The following is a 22084-nucleotide window of genomic DNA, read 5'->3' on the forward strand; positions in this document are numbered from 1 at the left end:
TACCCTTTGCAATAAACATGATTTACATATACATACATTATTTTCAAGACTAGTCTATCTTGACTACTTCTAGTTACTTATCTAGAACCTTGCAATACCCAAAAACTAGTAACTTATAACTTTCAAAACTTTGACAAAATGGGTTACTCCCTAGTATGTGTATTAATCACAATGGTATTTTTCCCCTATTGAGGTTACTAGCCACTCAAATTAGAGATATAAATCAATTCCATACTTCAATCTGGCACCAACCCTTTACCCTTACGATCCTTCTCCCTAGAGCTATGGCTTACTGTAGTTTCTCCATTTCATTTCCTAATCTTTAGCTTCCATGGCATTATGTCCTCTTCAAAGTCATCAACTTCATCTTCAAAGTCTAGACATGTTACATTGGCATAATTTAGGATGTCCTCATAGCCCTCAACACCTTCCTCTTTTAAGTATTTAACATACTAGTTAAGATCCTCTGGATGCTTAGCATGAAATAAGGCCAATAGGAAATTCAAACTCCTCATTTTTATGTCCACCTTGTCCCAAAAAGCATCACAATCATCAATGCTCAAAATTGAAAAATTGGGGACAAGCTTCCCATAAACTTTAATTTTTTCATAGTTCTTCGCTCTTGGGGTCATTAGATTAGAATTAGTTTTCCACAAGACAACATCCATGTTAACCAGATACTTCTTATGAAACAAATTGTTGTACAATTTTTTGTTACCTCTCCATCCCTTTAAAATAACATAGTTAGGGCTGAGAATATTGAAGTAATGTCTAAATCAACCCTTGTTCTATTGGTATTCTACAAGTATTCTTCCCCCAACATCTACTAAAGTTAAAAAGTTTGCCCAATTGTTTGTGACTTCTCCTATATATTTTACTATATTAGCTATTCCCTCCCACTTGTCATTATGAATGCAACACCCTATGCTAGCTTTACATGGGCTCTATCAAAATTGATCTTGAACCATCCTTTCTTTAAAGTTTTCCATACACATTAATCCCTTTTAGATGTTCCTAGAGTTCCCCCCTTGACAAGAAAGGGAGGGATTTTAAAACTATTCCATCTACCCCACATCTTCTCATCCAAATAATGTTGAAGTTGATGAAAGATCAACCCCATAGCTCCCAAGAATCACCTACATGCAAATACTTGTCACAAAAAGAGAGAAGCAAAAGCCATGGAGGCTAGAATTCCCAGATCGATAGATGAGACATTCTTGATGAGCAAAAAGAGAGATTGCTATAATTAAAAGTGAATTAATCTCGATTAATTGTTTAAAATGAGAGATCTTATGTATAAAGGAGATTGAAACCCTAAAAAGGTCTAACCTGGGTTGCATAATAATAATTAATAAAAGAATTAATCATTAGATGCCTAAAGTTTAGCTTAAGTGAACTAGAGTTAATTAGGAAATATCTAATTACTCTAACACCCCCCTTAAGATAAACTTAGGGAGTAGCTAAAAACTTAGAAAATAATATTGAAAGTAGAATTGGGTCCTGAGAAATAAGGCTTGATGAGGTACCCAAGCACAACCAAATCTCTAAAAAGAGGAGAAATAGAGAAAGCCACATGGGAAAAACCCTACTCCAAAATGAGATGGAAAACATGGTGAAAGAAACTACTGAAGGACTAAAGAAGCCTCCAAAGTAGTGAATGTCCCAGAAGGTAGGAACAAAAGATGATCATGAAGAACACCACTGAAGCATGTAGAAGCTACAAAGCTCTGTCAAAAAGTAACTCTTGATCTAAAGAACATCCACTGAAATAAAACATGACCACATAGAGAAGATTGTAATCTGCATCGAATCAGGAGGCACACAAAGGCAAATAACTCAACTCAAAGAACCAAGGAAGCATAAGAAATAATAGAAGAACCCCCCCCCCCTCCCCCACCCAATGAAGACAAAGGTGATGTGATAAGCAACTAGAAAAGTGGGCCAAAAGAATTACATGTTAAGGAACCACGATTAAGATGCACAAAAGAGTATATATGTGTGTACTGAGGTGATCAATCTCAAACATGTCATGAGGCTAATGTCACGGAAGGGAAACTCACTAGACAAAGGAAGATGGCAAGTAAAGGCAAAACATCAACCCCCCATTGCACTTTTATCAAGAGTAGTGCATGTGCAATAAGGCACAAGATATGGTGAATCCCAAGAATACAGTAATCTCTACGAGTGTCCTCAGATGAAACTACTTGAATCAAAAGGAAAAATAAGGCAAAACAACTAAAATGAAAATATAAATGCAATATGACACTTTATCTCAGTGTGCTTGCATGAATACATACAAATGATATCTAAATAGACTAGAAGAGATGTAAGACTAATATAATAGATAGTAAAAGTCACGATGCTTCATATGAAGCAATGAAATTGATCCCCAAACCTAAAACAATCAAGATATATACTAGAATGCAAAAATGAAGAAGACTGAATAGAATGTGCTTGGAGCAAAATTTGGAAAAACAACTAGCATCACTGGAAAGACCTTTCCAACGATATAAAGAATTTCCAAATCAGAGATCAAATGCTCAAGATATGTCTCCAGGAGTGCAAAAAGGAACTCCTAACTTTGACAGCAGAGAAATCTATCAAAAAACATCAAAATTGAAAATCAACTATACCACTATGATGGGCTTGGAACCAGCTTTTCGATGATATCTCATTTTCAAAAAATAGAGTCTATATGCCCAAGATATGAGCAAAAGCATAAAGGTAGGTCAAAATAGAGCACGAGGAGGTGATAGGAACATTGATGCAGTGCTGACATGGTGCTAACGTCAACAAGTGATGAGCCCAAATTTGGCAGTCAAACGGTTGTCGAGGTAGAAAAATACCTAAAAAATGACCCCTCGTAGAAAAAAAATCTGATCGCCAAAAGCACTATGCCAAGTAAAGGGTCAGTGCTAGAAAAACATTTTGGTGGCCAAAAAAGACACATGTTTAAAAATTTTTTGAGGGAAATACATATTTCCATGAAGACTTCAAAAAATCTTTAGATAGGGCGAGTTGTTAGAAATAAGGGCCACACCAAAATTAAACAATCGCTTGGTGACTTGGTTATTAACAGTCCTTCCATAAAGTTAGCCAAAACCAAATGTACATTCTCTAATTCATGAGTCCCAAAATTCTCCAAACAAAGCATCCCAATCCAAAAACTATGTGCAACAGAAGATGGAAACATTGGCGATGGGTTGATGTGCAGCAAGCCAGTCAGAGGTGGACTTAGGGCCTAGTTCCACTACCCGACTATGCCTACCCCATGTAATATCAACTATAATCTTTCCACATTTCAACATCCTCAACTAGTTTTTGATAAATAAGAATAGTTGACCATACAAAGTAGCCCCTAGGTCTTAAAATGTGATCTAACTCCATAAGAAGCATGCCACCATCAGCATGTCATGGGAGCCTACATCTAGCACAATGCACAATATCAAAGATGACATTTGGAAAGGGTAGCCTTTGAGTGCCCGTGACTACAAATATTGCCAGAGCAAGTTGAACTTGTGCTTCATGCTCATCCTTGGGTGCAAAGGACATAGTTAAACATCTATTTCAAAAAGAAATATACCAAAACTAGCAACACCACAACCAACAAAGCTCCATAAAAACCAAGTCTATCATGGGCACTTCTAACACACAACCGCATGGAAAGAGTTCGCCTCTTACATTGCCACAAAAACCATAACCCGATCCTTTAAATCAAGCATTATTCATCGGTTTTGATCTCTGAAGAAGGTGATACAGGAGGAGAAGCAAAAGACGGGAGATTTGTAGATCGAGGACTTCAAAACTAACACTTTGATAATCACAGGATCCCACAAAAAAAGTTGCCCAAAAAATGGTAGGACTAGCTGGGGGAAAGAGCTTTAATCAAGTGCATGAACTTGAGAGATGGACCGCTAATAGTGGTAAATTGCTTAAAGAACCCACAAAATCCACCAATGAATAAACAAAATTCTAATCATAGGTGTGCTTAAAGGAGAGATTGGTCCACGTGGCAAAAATATGCCATGGATTGTCGAAAAATGATGTCACTGACTATGTAGGAGACATATGATGCACAAAGTCCCTCTGAATGTGCCCAAAAATTGTGCTAAGGTGAGAGCATGAGGGCTAGAGGTAGAATGCGACACGTGAAAACATGTTGCATGGAAAACTAGGCTCGCAAGCACCAATGGAGGCATTTTGATCAATTCAATAGGAAAAATCGTCGAATGCTTCTACATGCATCAGTAAAGGTACATTGATAAAGCTCAAGGTCAACTCCAAACCCCAATGTGAGACATAGGTACACTGATAAAGTTACACACATTTAGAGGTGGTTAGAAAAGCTTAGAGGCCTCTCAAACTTTGACGAGTCAATGAGAGGAAACACGGGTAGTATAGGGTCCACCCTTCAAGAAAAATGACCACACAAATTTTTAATGTGGGCACTTTAAAAGCCATGTAATGAAAAATACATGAAAAGCTTTTATGAAAAAATTAAGTACATGCATTTTTAAAAATGCAATACAATTTTTATCTTTTATTTTCATGAAAAAAATTGCCTCAAAATTTGTGCTCGGGTCAATAAGCCCTGGGTGCAAAACAAATTTGCCTCATATTTCAATAGCATCCAAAGTGGACGTATTTTTATATGGAAATGGGGTTTTTGAGTGCTTTGAGCTCAACGGTGATGTCCATTTTTGGTCAAAGTGCCTTGAAAAATAGTGACCCCCCCAAATCTAGTAAAAAAAAAAATGTTGAAAGCTCAAACCTGAAAACCAATTTCAAATCTCTCAAGAACATAAAAGGGGCATGAAGATCTGGAGCTCTGATGCCATGTTGAAGTTGATGAAGATCAACCTTACAACTACCAAGAATCACCTGCATGCAAACACTTGTCATAGAAAGAGAGAAGTAAAAGCTATCGAGGCTAGAATTCCCAGATCCATAGATGAGACATTCTTGATGAGCAAAAAGAGAGATTGTTATAATCAAACATGAATTAATCTCAATTAATTATTTACAATCAGAGATCATCCTTATAAAGGAGATTGAAACCCTAAAATGGTCTAACTTAGGTTGCATCATAATAATCAATAAAATAATTAATCATTAGATGCCTAACGTTTAGCTTAAGTGAATTAGAGTTAATTAAGAAATATCTAATTACTCTAACAAATAAGTCATCCTAGCTAATTTAATTTGGAGTTAAGCAATATATTATTTTTTGATTCATTGATTGATTTTTTTTTATGTTATTTATAAGTTGATTTACATCCATCTTTTCATCTTGAAAAAATCTTTTATTCCTCTTCTTCCATAGTTCTTAGAGAACTATGGAAGGGGAGGAGACCCAAAAGCTATGAAAGATGTTGTCTGATCTCAATAGGGGTTAGGATGTTAGCATACTTGTGATAGAACTAGGATAGGCCACAAGAAATCCTAGTTGAGATTAGAGTCATTTACAACACGTAAAGATTAAGGGTAGTGGAGGAAGAGATGACCAATAATTTCTTAATCAAACTCACACAAAGAGCACCTATTGGGCCCCTGAAAGCCAAACTTTCTAACTCTTTCTAGTATAATGGCCCTCTGGCGAAGAACTATCTTTTGATATCCCCACCTTGAGAAAGGATTTAATAATAAACAACCATTAGATATAAAGTTTATAATATTAAAAGGATATGTTAAAATAAATAATACAATAATATTAAAATTAAAATATAAATTATAATAAGTGTTATATATGATTATAATATAAATATTATCATATCACTATATAGACATATACATAGTAATTATATATTGAAATGATAATACTATTAAATATAAATAATAGACATATCAACTATCAATAGTAATATGTTAATAAAATAAATAAATAATAAATGATATTTTTATTGATTAATAATAATAGACACTAATAATAATAATGATTAGTAATCAATATACATATAAAATATTATTAGGTGTATGAGTTATTATATATTATTAAATTAAATGTTATGACTATGAAGAGACATGACATTTGGAAGGTCTCTCCTTCCATATAAGAAGGAGATATAAGACATGGATTTAGATACTCGTATGGATTATAAAGAAAATGTTTAATATTTGAGAAGAAGAAATTACAAATAAGGAAGATTTTAGAAGGGGACATTACATATCCATAAGAAGAACCCAACTTTAGGAAGGCAAAACTTATCCTAGCACAATCTTAGAGGAAGAAGACTCTTTGAAAAGCCTTGACGAGAGTCCAAAAGCCTATAACCCATCTTTGAGCTATGCTATGCATTATTGCTGCCATACCAAATAAGAGAGTCCTTACCCCTCTTGAAGGAAATCCTCTTAGAGTGAAGAATTAACTAAAGGGGATTTTCATCTTCCAAGGGAATATCCTTGGAATCCAAATCTTTCCATTTCTAGTTCATCTCATCTCCCTCAAAGGTCACGTAATCCCTTACCTTAGGGTATCATTTGGATTCCAAATAGATCCTGGTGAGATAAAGGGAGGGATAAAGGTTTAGGTCTTTATATGCTCCCCAATAATCATGCTAGAATAGAGCATCTCTATCATCTCCAAGATTCCAAGTAAGTTTATTCTGAATAATAGGTTTGCATTTAATTAGGAAATTCCAAAATATCGAGCCTTAAGGAGGATTAGCTTCTGTAAAGAAATTGACTAGATCATTGGAAGTAAGGTATTTATGAGTCAAGGTCTTAACCCATTCAAGGTTAGGAAACCTTATAATCCTTCAAATTAGCCTAACTCCTAAAGCCTTCCCTTGAAGTTGGATATTCTTAATGCCCACTCCCCCCTAATTCTTTTGACTTGTAGACCTGACCCCAAGAGAGTAGGGAAAACTTTCTTTTTTTTGCACTTCCTTGCTAGAAAAGGGACTTGAGATAACCATTAATGTCAGTTAGTTTACAATTTGGAAGATCTATATAGGAAAGTTGATATAGTGGTTGTACTGATAGGATAAAACAAACCATGCTCTGCATCCCTGCTAAAGAAAGCCACTTGCCCTTATAGCCCATCATTCTTAATTTTAGTTTCTCTATGAGAGGATCCCAAAACCTACACAAATTCATACTAAATTGTAGGGGCAGGCCTTAATATTTACAGGGCAAAGTGCCCTTATTAAAATCCAAAATAACACGAATTTGCTCCTCTACTGTAGGTTCAGTATTAAAGAAGAAAATGTCAAATTTGTCTTTATTAATCTCTTTCCCTTGATGCTACAGTATATTTTTTAGGATGGATTTCAAGGCTAAGGCCTCCTCTACCAAGCTTTCCTCATATAGCATGGTATCATAAAAAAAAATGTTGATGAGTAGTGGGTTCTTGGTCACTGGTGATGGGAATACCTTTTATCTCCCCTTGGGACTTTGCTTGAGAGATTGATCTTCCTAACACATCTACCTTTACAATAAAGAGGAAGGGGGGAATAGGGTGCTCCTACCTTAGTCCTAGAGAAACCTATCGGGGTACTGTTGAGTAGGATAAACATTTTTGGAGTTGAAATACATTCAAAAGTCAGTTCTATCCATTGTTTGGAGAAGCCACGTGCTTCTAGACATTTACATAGAAATCTCCAATCAACCCTATCATACACCCTCTTAATATCTAACTTGATTAGTGTGTTAGGGGTTTTCTTATTCTAGACTAATAAATTACTTTTTGTGCTATGATAAAGCCATCATATATAGATCTACCTAGGACAAAACCCATTTGTTCCTCAATGATGAGGTTAAATAAAATCCTTTGGAGTCTAGAAGCGAAGATCTTGGCAGAGAGCTTGTAAAGAGTATTACAGAGAGCAACAAGTCTAAAGTCAGTAAAAGTTTCCACACTTTCCTTATTTTTTTGATAGGTAAATAGACAAAGCATAGATTATTTATCATTCATTCATTATTATTATTGTTAGATTAATTATTATTATGTGTTAATCTCAAGTATATTTGAACCCAAGACCTCCTTGATGAGAGGCTCACAATTTATCGATGCGTTATAGGCTCTTGCCTTTCCACACTTTCCTTCTTTAGGATAAGAGCTATATAAGTATTATTAACTTCACACAACAATTTTCCAGAGTTCCTAATACCCTCTAGGGCCTTTGTTATATTGTCTCCGACAAAGTCCCAACGTTTATGGAAGAAAAAGTCAGGGAATCCATCTGATCCCAAAGATTTATCTAGATGAATTTGTTTGAGAGATGATTCAACCTCTATTTTATTTTATTTTTTGTAGTAGCTTATTTTGTTCCTTGGAGACTAGTTTAGGGATGTTTGAAAGAGCATCTTGCGAGGCATAAAGGTTAGATCTAATCTCACTATTGTAGATTCCTTCAAAGTAAGAGATTGCCTCCAAGATGACATCATTAGGAGAGTTCTTTGTACTCCCATCCACCCCTTTGACAACCATGATTTTATTTGTTATCTTTCTCTATTTTGAGTTGTAATTAAAGAACTTAGTATTTTTATCACTTGCCTCTAACCAAACCTCTCTCAATTTCTACTTCCATAAAAGTTCTTCCTTGGCTAGAACTTCTTCATATTTTTGCAAAATCTTTTTCTCTTTAAGGAACTGGGATTCTCCTATCTCATGCTCCAAAACTTCCTTATTGAGGGATTCCAATTTTTCCTCTAAAGTTAGCATATCCTTAAATATATTACCAAAAAAAATTGAATTCCATTTCTTCAATTTATGCTTAATAATTTTAGCTTACTTATAACTTGGGACAACCTAGAACTTGAGACATCTATTTCCTCCCACATCGATTTATTAAATTAAGACAATTGTCATCTTTGGGCCACATTTGCTCAAATTTGAAAGCATATATTTATCCTCCAAGATTTAGACTCCAGAAGAAAGTGACCAATCCTGATATTGGTTTCACTTCATAATGGAGAGATATAAGAAAAGTTGATAGATCCCCATAATTAAGGATTTTATCTAACCTTTCTACAATATTTCTAACACCTTTCCTTCTATCATTCCAAGTAAAGGCATCATTTGAACATTTGAGTTCCATTAAAACTAGCCTATTGGCCCAATCAGAAAACTCCTTGGATGCCAAGGAGAGGGAGTTTCTATCCCCACAAATTTTTTAGAGGGATAAAGGATAGCATTGAAATCCCTCTTAGAATGGATAAACCTCCTCTTTCTAAATTTAGCCTCTCCTCCAGTTCCTTCCATAACCTAGATTTATCATGATTGTTGATTGGACCATAGAAATTAAAAAGCCTATAATGTATGTTTAAGATCTTATACCTTTCATTGAACTACATATCTGGTTCCTACAAAATTCTAAGGAAGAAATGAAGACATTTCTTGGGTCCCATAATAGGGCAAGTCCACCCAAGGCACCTTTTGTTGGGGAATCCCTAACCTCCCTCCAACCTAGAGACCTCCTGAACTTACCCATCTCTTTGCTATTTCATTTTGTTTCTTGAAGAATAATAATATCAAACTTAGTGTTAGAAATGCAGTGCTTTAGAAGCCACTACTTGTTAGGGGCATCAAGGCCCCTAACATTTGAAATTGGCTCTTTAGGCCAAAAAATAAATGAAGGGAATATACAATCATACCTAAAGTTGATGATCTAGAGGACATTATAATTGTCACCCCATTATATTGCTCAATGTTTTATACAAAATCATCGCAAAAGGCTCTCACTCTAAAAATTTACCATCTTCTTCCCTAGATTGTGCAACTCGAGAAACTAGTTTCATTAAATGTAGATTTATTCTAGATGATGTTATAGCTATCTAGGGAGGGTATGAAATGGACTTGTTAGTCAAACTAGAATACCATTTTTCTTAAAATTGATTTTACCAAAGCTTATTATTGTATTTTTCATTCTAGCCATGTTAAAATCTATTGGTTTTGGACCTCTAATTATTCTATCTACATGTTGTTTGCATGTGCTTTGCTTTCATAGCTATTAATGGTCACTAGTCACATAACTTTGACATTCAAATGTCAATCCATTAAGGTTTACCCCTCGCCTCTTCCTTATGTCCTTGAATACAAGTTTTTGGCTATTTAATACTCTTTTCTATATGTAGTGGCTAAGTTTGGGGAATTTCCCTTTTGTACTCCACTTTAGAGGTTGTGAATGGTCACTTTATTTATGATTCTTTCTTTACCCTCATCGAGGATAAAGAAAATATCTAGAATGATCTTTAATGCTTATAAATCTTTTGTTTAACTTTTTTTTTTCTTTTCCCATTCAATGACACAAAACTCATTATTATCGACACTCACTCCTCTTAGCTCCATAATTGATTCTCTCGTATGGATGGAAGTGGATCCAGTGTGATGCGGTTTTCTGCTTTCTAGGAATCCCATTTTGCTTTCATGGTTTGTCAATAAAGCTTTGGACTACAATGCTTTAAAGATTGAGATCAAATTGGCCTACTGGTTGACCAAACCTTTATCCCTTGTTGGTAAATTTCAAATCTATTCAAAAGTTCTTGTAAAAACACATGTATATTACTTTTCCTATGGGTCATCATTCAAATCATCATGCAACAAGCTTGAGAAGTTGTTGTGATGCTTTTAATGGGCCTTAAATACAAAGAAGCATAGTTCTATTAGATTTGCCTCAAATTATAGTGATCTTATTTTTTATATGGAAGGACATGAATGCAATAGTTTTTTCACATGCCAAAATAAATACTAATGTCTCTATTTTCACTAACGCTTGCATATGTAATACTATGATGGTAAAGATAAATGCAAAAGCTAATAAGGTATCTCTTGAGGTGGCCCGTTTGCAAGAACTTCTGCAACATTAAGGTAATTTCCCACATACAATTGCTAGGGTAGTATTGAATTCTTTTGTTACCCATTGTTGCTCTCCTTTCTATGACCACTGTCATGGTTGCAATTCCTTTACAAGGCATTCTCACACATCCCATTCCCAAGTTCCCCAACACCCTTCAACTGGTCATAGGAATTCCCATCATAGACAATTTGACTCCCCACCTCATCGCAAGTCTGTGTCTGGGTGGCCTCCTACTAGTGGCATACCTCTAGGTCCTTCATATTAGCCCAACTCAGGTGGAGATTCAGGATGACCTTCCTCCTCTAAGTGGTTTTCTAGATTAGCACTTACAATATCTTTTTGAGCAGGGAAGAAAAAGAGACTAAGGAAGATAATGTCGATGGATGGACTCTTCCAAATCCCAAGTTAGATCTCATAGGAGGTTGGGGAAAGAAGGATGATACATACCTTCCTCCTTTTGGTACTACTTTCGCTGCTATGTTTCTAGGCTAGCCTGTTTGTTTCAATGGTTCTCTATGTTATACCCTTATGATACTCTTGAAGAGTGCCTACTTTTCTTACCAAACTTTTATTTTTTGATTCTTAAGTTTTTAATTTAATATATATGGTTAGGCTCTTTACATCAAATAATTTCCCCAAGTAAATAAATAACACCACTCAAGTGAACTCAATACAACATACACCTATATAATTACGCCATCAAAATGCTAAATTAATCACAACAATAAATTAAATTAAGTGCAGGTATATTAAATGTGCTTTTGACAATGAAACCCATTGCTAAAAATGCACATATATTGACTTTCCTCAAGAGTAAATAATATGATCTATCAATTGATTATCGGTGAATTGAAAATATATTTCTCAAAATGTAAGGTCACTTTCAAAATGTTGAAGTGATTTACAACTTCCCTTAGTATTTGTAATGTTAATATAATAAGAAATTTAATGTGTTTAAGAATATCTTCATAGAATTTATTAATTGTAAGAGTTAGAATCTTCTTCATTAGACCTTAAGTAGATTAAATAATGGTAAACTAAATATTATAAAATAAGAAATAAGAAATATATATTTTAAGATGAAGACGTAAATATAATCATCTTTGTCAAATATATGAATTAGATTAAAAATATTATATAATTATCCAAATAAATTAAAATTATAAATAGAGATAAGTACCCAAACTATTAAGAAATATCAACTGCCCAAAATAATTGGGGCAAAAGCATGGTTATACTTTTTAATCTATGGTTTTTGAAATCAAATTAATAATAATAAAAATAATTTGATATCAATTTATAGCGAATATCGAGAGGGTTCCGAAACCCAGTCTACAATCAGGGCTAGACCATATTAGGGTTTAGCCGACACAAAAATTTCGATGAGAAGGAATTAGGGTTTGTTAGCTAGGGTTTTGAGGCCGAATTAGGATTTAAAGGAGGAACCGAGTTCGAGAGTGAAGAACAGAAAAGATGCCTCTCTCGGTAATGTTCTGCGACGATTGGGTTCTATTACACATTTTTTATGAAGATTGTTCTTTTATTTTTGTCTTTTTAAATATTACGGTAGCTTTTCTTCAAAGCGCAACGGCAATGAGGAGTTTATCAGCTATAAAGCCAGTTCTGCTTCTGATTTCCCCTGATCGAGAATAGCTGTGATTTATCTGAGCCTATATTTTCCATATTTTGATGTTTGCCGTTAATTTTGTTTACGGCGATCTATTTTTTTACAGTTACTCCTTGGATGCGATTCCGTGGCAATGATTAGGACTTATCCGCGCTTCTGATGCTTTTTGCAGATGAAGTAAAAGGATATAAATGGTTGAATTTCTTGATATGAGCCAGGATGCTAGAAATGTTTTATTTAGATGGCTGAGGATGAAATGAGCCCAATTAATGGAGTTGCAGAGGGTTCCAAGTCCTTGCTTGTCAAGGAGAACCTACTTGGAGTAGCCCCTGCATTTCAATGACAATTTTGGGTTCCCTCTGAGGCTTATGTCTTCGTTTTATTATGTTTCTCTGTTAAATGTGATACCTATGATGATATGCCCTATTTGTGGAGTTGCAAAAGGTGCCGAGACCTTGTGTAAACGAGGAGAACCTACTCGGCGTTGCCTCTGCACTTCAATGACACCAGTGGGTACTAACAGAGGTATTTCCTTTTGCTTTAATGTCATGCTTCTTGAATTTTAACAGAGGTATTGCCTTTTGCTTTAATGTCATGCTTCTTGAATTTTTCTTTACACCCTCGTCCACTTTTGCCCCCTTCTTCCTTGCTAGTTCATCTTCCATTACATTAACTTTCTTCTTGATTCATTTTTGCTTATCTTGAATCTGATGTTATTTCGGTCTTTGTTCTCTAATCGAATCTGATCGCTTATTTTCAAGCCCAAATCTGGAACGGATTAACCATTTTCAACTTTTCCATAGTTTGGAGCTAAATCTGAAACTGATCTACCGTTCTCTACTTACCTATTTTCAAACTGACAATCCCTAGCTATGGTAATAGTGAAAAGGGATACATAGAACGCTTCATTTCATCGATTTTAACATTGTAATCTAATGTTTCCAAGAGTCATCACTAAGCATGTTTTAAAATAAACCAGCAGCCTTGATTATAGCTCTCTTGTGTTTTGGGTTGAAGCTCTGCTGCAACCTGATATCTTCTGCATTATCTGGTGGCAATGACTACAGCAGCAGTTTGTCTATTTATGACAATTCATTTAGATTCCTACCAACATTATGAAATCGCCTAATTATCCCTCCCTAGTGGAACAATCTTCGTGTTAGAAGAATTGTGCTTGTGTATATACCAAATCATATTTATCTACAAGTAGACATTTTCAAAATTTTGCACCGTTCTTCACTTTAATCATCTAGAAGTAGAAAAGAGGCAATGGGATCGTTTTCTTTGTACACCTGGCTTGTAAAAACTCAGATGATCACCTTGCAGCTCGCACCGGAAATGCCATGGCCATATTTGAGAAAGGGCCGGCCTACTTTCCACATTGTCTCGAAATTTTAATCAAAATGTTACCAAATTTTAGTATATGCCACATCTCCATTATTCGTTAACCCCTCGAGCATCCAATTTACCCCTTGAGCATCCAATTTTTGGTTTACAACATACTTTTTTGGAGATAATTCTGCTCCATTAATTTCTTTTCCTCAAGTGCTAGTTTATGAGATCAATCTTTAACGCAACACGTATCGAGTAGAATCCTATGATTACTCTTCTATGAAGGGGTTATATAGTTGTAGCTTGAATTAATATCTTTAAGTGTAACTTTTTTGCTTTCAATTTTTTGGTATTTTGCCTTTACAATATGTACTTAATTGCAATCCACCATTACACTCTCTTCGATAGCATGCATACATATCTCATTTATGCTTGCCATGCTATCTCAGAATTAAACATATCTATTTAATGCAATGTCTGTATAGGGCTGCTTTATTCTTGGCAGAACCGACCCGGTTATCATCGATAGCTGGTGGTACGCTTTTTTGAATGGCAAGCCTGATCGCCTTTAACCAGCACAGCGTTATGGATTGCAAGCAGGAATATAGTTAAGAAAGGGTTAGAGGTCTGTTCGACAAAATAAACCAAAATAATCATTGTCCTTTCAGGTAGGAGTTACTTTTTATACTCATCCTAATAATCTCTGCATGAAAATGCCAAAAATTGTCGATGCGGCTCTGATCGTTAATGTTATAACCAATGCTGTAAACATCCACCATCCGTCAGGATCGTCCATGGTTTAATAGAACAAATGTTCTTCGAGAATACTTTAGGGCAGGGAATAACACTTTCGTTATTCATGTACCGTCAATTGTAAATTAAAATTAATATAGTTTACCTTTCATTCATTCTTATAAGAGATGAGAATTTTCCTGAGCTTTCTACTCGTGAAATGAGAGTTGAAATATACGTTATTGAGTTTCTCCACAATTGGGCAGTAGAATCTTGTTATCTCTGCATCTCTGTGCTGTAAGACCATAAAAAATAAGCTAAGTTGCCGGTTTGTGGTTTGGTTCCGGGTTCGGGTTCGGGTTCGAGAACTCAAGTTTAAGTGTCATTGTTTCACGTTCAATGTTTAACAGTAATTAATAGAATGAAAATTTATTAAAATTTTGAATTTCTAGTTCTAAGTTCTTCATTCTTCATCTTCATCTTCTTCATATTCATTTTCTTCTTCTTCATCTTCTTCTTCATCTCCTCTTTCGCCTACGCTATTACTTGCACCAAGGCCAATGAGATCAGCAGCAGAATCAACAATGGTATTGGCATCAAAGTTATCAAAATCATCAATTGTAAACGCACCAGTGGAAGCATCCAAGTTCGCAATCTTTGCATCTACATCCCACTTCTTTCTCTCCCCTTCTTTGTATTCTTGACTCTTGTGTGAAAGAAGGCGCAAGTTGTTATGCACAAATACCAGGTTTTTGGCTTTTTTTGATTGCAACCTATTGCGCTTCATCGAGTGGATGAAAGAATAGGTGCTCCAATTTCTTTCTGATGCAGAAGAACTAGCAACTTATAAAGACAACATAGGGTAAGCAATTAAAAAGAAATTAATTCAATCTTATTAAAAAAAAAATTTGAAGATAAAGTGAGCTAATTTAAAAAAAAATAAAACTTACTTGTGATATAACTTTGATTGCAAGGGGCTGCAATGTTCAGAATTTTTGGCCATGGAGGTACCACCAACCATGAGCATGCTTCTTGAACCGATGATGAAGAGCATCATTACTTAGACCTGTAGCATTGACAAATGCTATGAACTCATCCATGATTACATCTCTTATATCATCATCAGGAAATATTCTTTTAAATGCTGCTTGGTACCCGTCAGACACTTCCATATCTCTGTATGGTGGCAACCTTCTTGCTAGATCACAATATTGTGAGCTATAGTATTTGGGGGTCAAGGCATAGGCAAACAAATGTAATGGAGTGGTCATTTTGTTCCATCTTTCATCAATAATTTTTTGCACTTGTTGGAAAAAAGTCTCTTGCGGATCTTGCTCCTGCTCATTTATAACTTGCCTGATCTTCTCAATCATTGAGTCTATGCCATCATAGATCTTTCCAAGGCAAGGCCTATCCATGTCAGTGTACCTAAGCATGCTCATAATGGGCTCGGTGATCTTAAGGAGATATTCCACACGTTTCCACCATGAGTCAGCCAATAGCCTATCCTTTATTTTGTTTGCCCTTTCAGTGTTCTTTTGCTTCCATACACCCCAATTGTTGCTGATTACCATATCTTGAAGTGCATCTTTCACTTGCACAAGTTGTCTTAAGACGATTATATGTGATGCAAAATGGGTCTCGGCAACTTGTGACATAAATTAGAGCAAAAAACAACTATTAGATACATATTTCAAAAAACTAAGAAAAGTATACACATTGGCAATTGCACAAGTAAAATATGAAAAATCAAAAATTGTCAACTATTAAAAATTAAATTACTAATTTGAGTTCAAGTTCATTTACCTTCAATAGCTCCAATTTTGAGTAGTTCATGAAAAGAGATTGAGTCATGTGGTGGTTTGTGACAAACATTTGTATGTCCTCAGCCTCTTCATACACTGTTTTGATCCACTCAATTTGGTTCCCAATCTTTTGTAGCATAAGATTGAGTGAATGGACTGCACAAGGTGTCCAAAAGATATGTGGATATCGTGATTCAACCAACAAACCTGCTGCTTTACAATTTTTTGTGTTGTCCGTTATGACTTGGACAACATTTCTTGCACCCACTTGTTCAATGGCCTCAATTAAGATATCAACAATAAATGGCCCATCTTTTACTTTGCCCTCACAATCCACCGCTTTCAGAAACATTGCCCTTTTAGGGGACACTACAAGGACATTGATCAAGGGACGGTTCCTAGAATTCTTCCAGACATCTGAAACAATTGTCACCCCTGTCTCAACCCATGAGTCCCTTATGGGCTTCAATTGATTTTCAACCTGTTGGACCTCATCATCCAACAAGGTGGTGCGCACTTTCTCATAATCGGGGCCACAATACCCTTTTGGAGCTTCATTGGCACCTCTCAACATGTCCTTCCAAAACGGAGAGCGGACAACATTAAAAGACAACTCATTTGCATAGAGGCATCTTCCCACCTTAATGTCAGCAATATCTCGAGCCTTGTTTTGAAAAGAAGTTTCTATTGGCCCCTTTCTTTTGTGTACAATGGGGACAGATTCAGTGTCAGTGTCCATTGTAGTATTGAAGAAGGGATGGTCTTGTACAATAACATCTGAGGGGGGCTGCATTCCCTTAGCTTTTTTACTTTTATTGCTACTACTACCGAGTTCTATTGCCCTGTGTCCTTCTCTCTCTTCTGCTGCCTCATGCTCTTCAATATATTTTAACACGGTGTGATTTGGTATAAGGACACCATTTTTGCCAGGGCATTTCTTGACTCCTCTTCCAGTATAACCACATAGATGGCCTACCACACGATAATAAGAACTATTTCTTTCTACATCACATCCTCGACATCTCCAACGGAATGCACCACCTCTTGGAATGGGTTTTATAATGTCTACATACTTCCATAGAGGAGAATCAGAGTTGGTTTCCATTTTTTGTTCGGTGTTGCCTATTGATGAAGAGGTAGATGACATTACTTTCGAACCTTTCCCTATGACAATAAATTACTAATTAGATATATGTTCATAATCTATATGCAAGAAAACGATGAATTTTGAAATAATGGAAAAGATTCAAGAACTTAGAACATATGAAGATTGAAAGAGAAATGAAAAAAAAATGGAAAAACTAGAACACAACAATAGTAAATGGAATAAGATCTTACCTCTTGGTTCTTTTCTAGCCATTGCAAGTTTGCAAATGTGTATAAATGATGCACAAACACTTCAAGAACACCAACAAGTTAATCTTCAATCTCCTCCTTGCATAACCGGATGCTTGCTCAAAAACTTATGTGCTCTCGTTCAAGGCAAAACAACCTATTTAGAAACAACAAATGACTATGAGAGAGCAAAAAACCAATTCATAACACCTTTTTAGGGTACGTGGACCCCAAAAATTATTAAAAAATGCAAATAAATAACTTTAATTTCGCATCCGTGGGCAGGTTCTTGGTTGGGTTTGAACCTGGTTCGATTTTTCCAGAGTGGTCCACCCGAGTTCGAACCAGGATTCGAAAATCGAACCCTGGGCGAACTGTGGTTGAACCGGACTCGAATCTCGAACCGGTTCGAACCAGTTCGAGGTCCGGAGGGGGGGGAGGGGTACCCGTGTAACTTAGAAAATAAGGTTAAAAATAGTGTGATATGTACATTCGAGATTCTTTCCTTATGCGTCTCATTTTGTCGAGAGTGTAGCAATTGTTGCCTTGTAATCATATATCACGTCCTTACCTTCAGTTCTTCACTCTTTCATTGATATATTAAATAAAAAAAAATGTCTTGGGTGATGGTACATGTTTTGGGCCTGAAATGGCCGGAATTGGTTATCTTGTAAGACCTGAATTGGATATGTTGGGTTATAATTGATTAAGGTTGGAGTTGGGATGGTCAAATCACGGATGTTTCTGATGAATAACTAAATTTTCATCCAACTTGTAACTAAAGTAGGTTAGTCAAATTTAGGACATTAACAAAATACGAAATTTCAATTTTCAATAGGTATGGGGGTACAAGATAAAATTTATAACTTCTTGCAAGCTGCTTCTCGTCTTAGTTATACATCTTTTTTTCACATACCCTAGCTTTTAGGGTCTGTTTGGTTGCAAACATAGGAATTGAGTGTTAGAATTGAAAATGAGAATGAGTATACAAATGAGGAATGAGAATGAGAATGGAAAATATGTATTCCAGTCTTGTTTGGTTCACCTGGAATTTTTTAACTTTTGCTTCTAGATTTGATTGTGTTTGTTTTTTTAGCATCAATGTTTCAGATCACACTCTGTGATCCATCATCATGAGACATTTTTCATTCTTGCATTCTCTCATCCTGATGATGGATCCCATTGATGCTAAAAATACAAACACAATCAAATCCAGAAGCAAAAGTTAAAAAAGTCTAATGGATTGTGGAAATCTATTCAGATTCACCTGGAATTTGTTTGAGAATATGTGAATGCCTTGTTTGGTTGTACAAAATTGCAATTGGAATGAGGTTAAGTTTATATTTTTTTTTTTCCTTATTAATTTTATTTGTTTTAGTTTAGTATTGTTTTGATTAATTTTTTTCCAATAATGTATATTTATTTTTGGTTGACTTGATGAAGTTAATGAGGAATTTCAATTATTTCAACTTTTTAAAAACAAGGATGCACTGAATGCAATAATGTTTGAATTTATTATTTTATTAATGATTTGTAATATTTTGTTTGTAATACACATTATCATTTTAATTTTTAAATAAAAAAAGTAAACCAAAAAAAACTTGAGATGGTTGGATTTGGACACAAAAATTCTTAAAAATTTAATTTAAAATAAAAAAATAGAAAACATTATAGATGCTCAGATTCAATGCTTGTGAGCGAAGAATTTGTCAATCTAATCCTATGCCTGCAATCAAGAAAGTCAGATGTACGTGAAAAAAATAGCGAGAGAAATGAGAAATGAGGAGTCGCATGTATGCACACTTGAATGTATCCAACAAAACTTTTATTAATCACATTTCATGAGGCTGGCTTACCATCCAACGTGCAAAGTAAACTAAAAAAGCCGAAACACACCAGCGTGGAAAGTTATAATATTTGCCACTGAAAGGCGCTTTCAATTTGTCACAGGTGGATCAATTGTGCATAAAATCGTAAACCACTCAATATGATAATGTGAAGTGTCAATGCATCAAACATTCCAAAAAACGTCTACAAAAATTCCCACCCTAGTTTGCACAGGTAATTATAAATCGAAAGGAAGCGAAAAATCAGTTTCTATAAAACCCTAGCTTTGACATACCTCTCAGATGGGTCGACAAGCCGAAGAGGCAGAGTAAGGAATAGCAAACAAACGAAATCTTCTGCAAACCAATCTTCTGGAGACGAACTTTAAGCTTGTCACACCGAGCAGCAGTCAACGAGCGGGGATTTATGCAGGAAGAAGTGAGAGTTTATGCGGGAAAATGTTTCGAGCGGGAGTCCCGAGTGCGATTTTTTTGTCAGGGTTTTTTTCATGCCGGACCCGACCAATTATAAATTTTGGATTAATTGAATTGGGAATGGAAATGGCCCATTCCAATTACAAGTATTTTTTGAAATGGACAAAAGCTCATTTTGAAGCTAACATAGGAATACAAAATCCTATTCTCCATTCCTATTCCACGCACCAAACAAAAAATACAAATTATATTCTAATTTCTTATTCCTATTCCGGTTGTATTCCAGCAACCAAACGGACTCTAAAATTGAATTGGCCTGAAATGGCCGGAATTGGTTATCTTGTAAGACCTGAATTGGATATGTTGGGTTGTAATTGATTAAGGTTGGAGTTGGGATGGTCAAATCACGGATGTTTGTGATGAATTATGAAATCTTCATCATTAATGAAATATGAAATTTCAATTCCATTTCAATAGATATTGGGGGTACAAGATAAAATTTATAACTTCTTGCAAGCTGCTTCTCGTCTTAGTTATACATCTTTTTCTCACATACCCTAGCTTCTCATTGAATTTCTTGAACTTGCATTCTGATTAAGAGTGAATTTTTTTTCCATCGTAAAAATGCTTTCTGCTGCACAGTTTACTGAAGTCGCATTTCCATGGCCTCTGCAGAAGCCAAGCAACGCTCCCCACATTGAAGCATCTGGTTGAATAGACATTTTATCATGAAGATTTGCTGCTTCCGGAGTGATACAGTTTGTTTGGGTTGTAAAATTGACTGGCACTAGGACGTGAGTGGTTTTAAACATTGATCACAAATGTTAAGAATCACATGAGTGTGATATGGACGAGTTTCACGCATTTTGCAGCATAGTTGTGAATAACTAGATAGTCTCACTCCCAAACTCGTTGAGCATTTCTAGCAATTGTTGTTGTCCATTAAATGTCACCTTATTATCTGGTTTCCGATCTGATTGTAGAATCTCTTCAAAGAGCTCTATAACGTCATTATCATCTCCATATTGAGCGTATCGAGCAAATATTGCAGTTGATGAAACATAATAAGAATCAAGCATTTTGTCAAACAACAGGCAGGTGAATTCTCTGCTGTTATTCTGAAGGGATCAACTGTGATGACGTATACTGTTTCAGAAAAACCATTATGCCAAGTATTGTGCCTCTACACCAAGAAAGGGAATTCAAATGATGAGCTCTTCTCAGCCAGCGATATGCCACATTTGATGTAGCTCTCCTGAAATAAACATCTACCAACAATTTTTTGGATCTGAAGCAGCTCCCGATACAAAACAGAAGAAATGTAAAGAACATCAACACATGTAAAGAGTGATAGCTACTAAAGCATTAAAACATCTCAACAGTGAGAACGAGTGAAAAGTATCTTCTCATTATGAATCCCAGGCAACGGTTCCAGAAGCCATTTTTCAGATTTAATACTTCCTATTGAACTTTTTCATGAAACTTTTTGAAATATATTCGTGAAGTTGTCTTTTAGGATTTTAAACTTGTTGAATATTTATTTAATTCCATCAAATTAAAGGGCCCTCAACTATTTGCTAACATTCTGACGTACTCGGAATTTGGGATTCACTTTATTGGTCCTCGATTTACTACTGCAATGGGATTAGAGAAAGTTTAAACAATGAAATTGTATAAAATTGTTAATGGCAGCGCTATTCGTATTTGTGTCTTGTATGTTGGCTTCTTTAACAAAGCTTATGGTTGACAATTTGAGACTTATTTCACTTAAAAAATTCAAGTGTCAGAAAGCTTTAGAGAAGGTTACGGGTCGATTCTAGAACAGAAGTCTCATCCTTGCATAACGTTGCTCAAATCGACACCAATTAAGTTTATCAGATTTCCATACACACCAATAATGATAATCAGATTTCCAGTCCACACTGATGCAGAATACACAGTTATTTACAGAAAGCAATTACAATAATCAGCAATATATCACCAGCTAATTGGCAAACATACGCAGGAAATACATTATTTCCCAAAATGCTTTAGTGTCTGCATAATTTATCAACAAAATGCTTGGACCACATACCTCAGTTTGAGCTTTATCATGTAGTCTTCTCAATATCCTTTCAGTTGAAGCTATAAGCCAGTCACGTCCTAGTGCCAGTCAATGTTTAAAGCCGAGTGATCCCATGAATATCAATATTTTTA

The 22084-nt window shown here is 35.4% G+C and overlaps 1 long non-coding RNA gene and 3 other non-coding genes across 5 annotated transcripts; all 4 read left to right on the forward strand.

Annotated features, from left to right (window-relative positions):
* The first annotated feature begins 12125 nt into the window (after positions 1–12125).
* On the forward strand, positions 12126–21471 carry LOC149547497 (uncharacterized). 2 transcript variants are annotated; one of them, XR_016353875.1, is made up of 3 exons: positions 12257–12451; positions 12596–12948; positions 20564–21471. It is a non-coding gene; the product is annotated as an uncharacterized LOC149547497 (long non-coding RNA). The 2 variants fall into 2 exon arrangements; XR_016353876.1 differs by lacking the exon at positions 12596–12948 and having other exon boundaries at positions 12126–12281.
* On the forward strand, positions 12552–12640 carry LOC149547498 (small nucleolar RNA U36a). Its single transcript, XR_016354976.1, has one exon. It is a non-coding gene; the product is annotated as a small nucleolar RNA U36a (small nucleolar RNA).
* Positions 12668–12789, forward strand: LOC149547499 (small nucleolar RNA Z278). The gene has a single exon (XR_016354950.1). It is a non-coding gene; the product is annotated as a small nucleolar RNA Z278 (small nucleolar RNA).
* On the forward strand, positions 12830–12950 carry LOC149547500 (small nucleolar RNA Z278). Its single transcript, XR_016354951.1, has one exon. It is a non-coding gene; the product is annotated as a small nucleolar RNA Z278 (small nucleolar RNA).
* Positions 21472–22084: the final 613 nt, after the last annotated feature.

This window comes from Cupressus sempervirens, chromosome 7 (assembly GCF_028749045.1).
Source record: "Cupressus sempervirens isolate cs-2001-9-10 chromosome 7, ASM2874904v1, whole genome shotgun sequence".
NCBI lineage: Eukaryota > Viridiplantae > Streptophyta > Pinopsida > Cupressales > Cupressaceae > Cupressus > Cupressus sempervirens.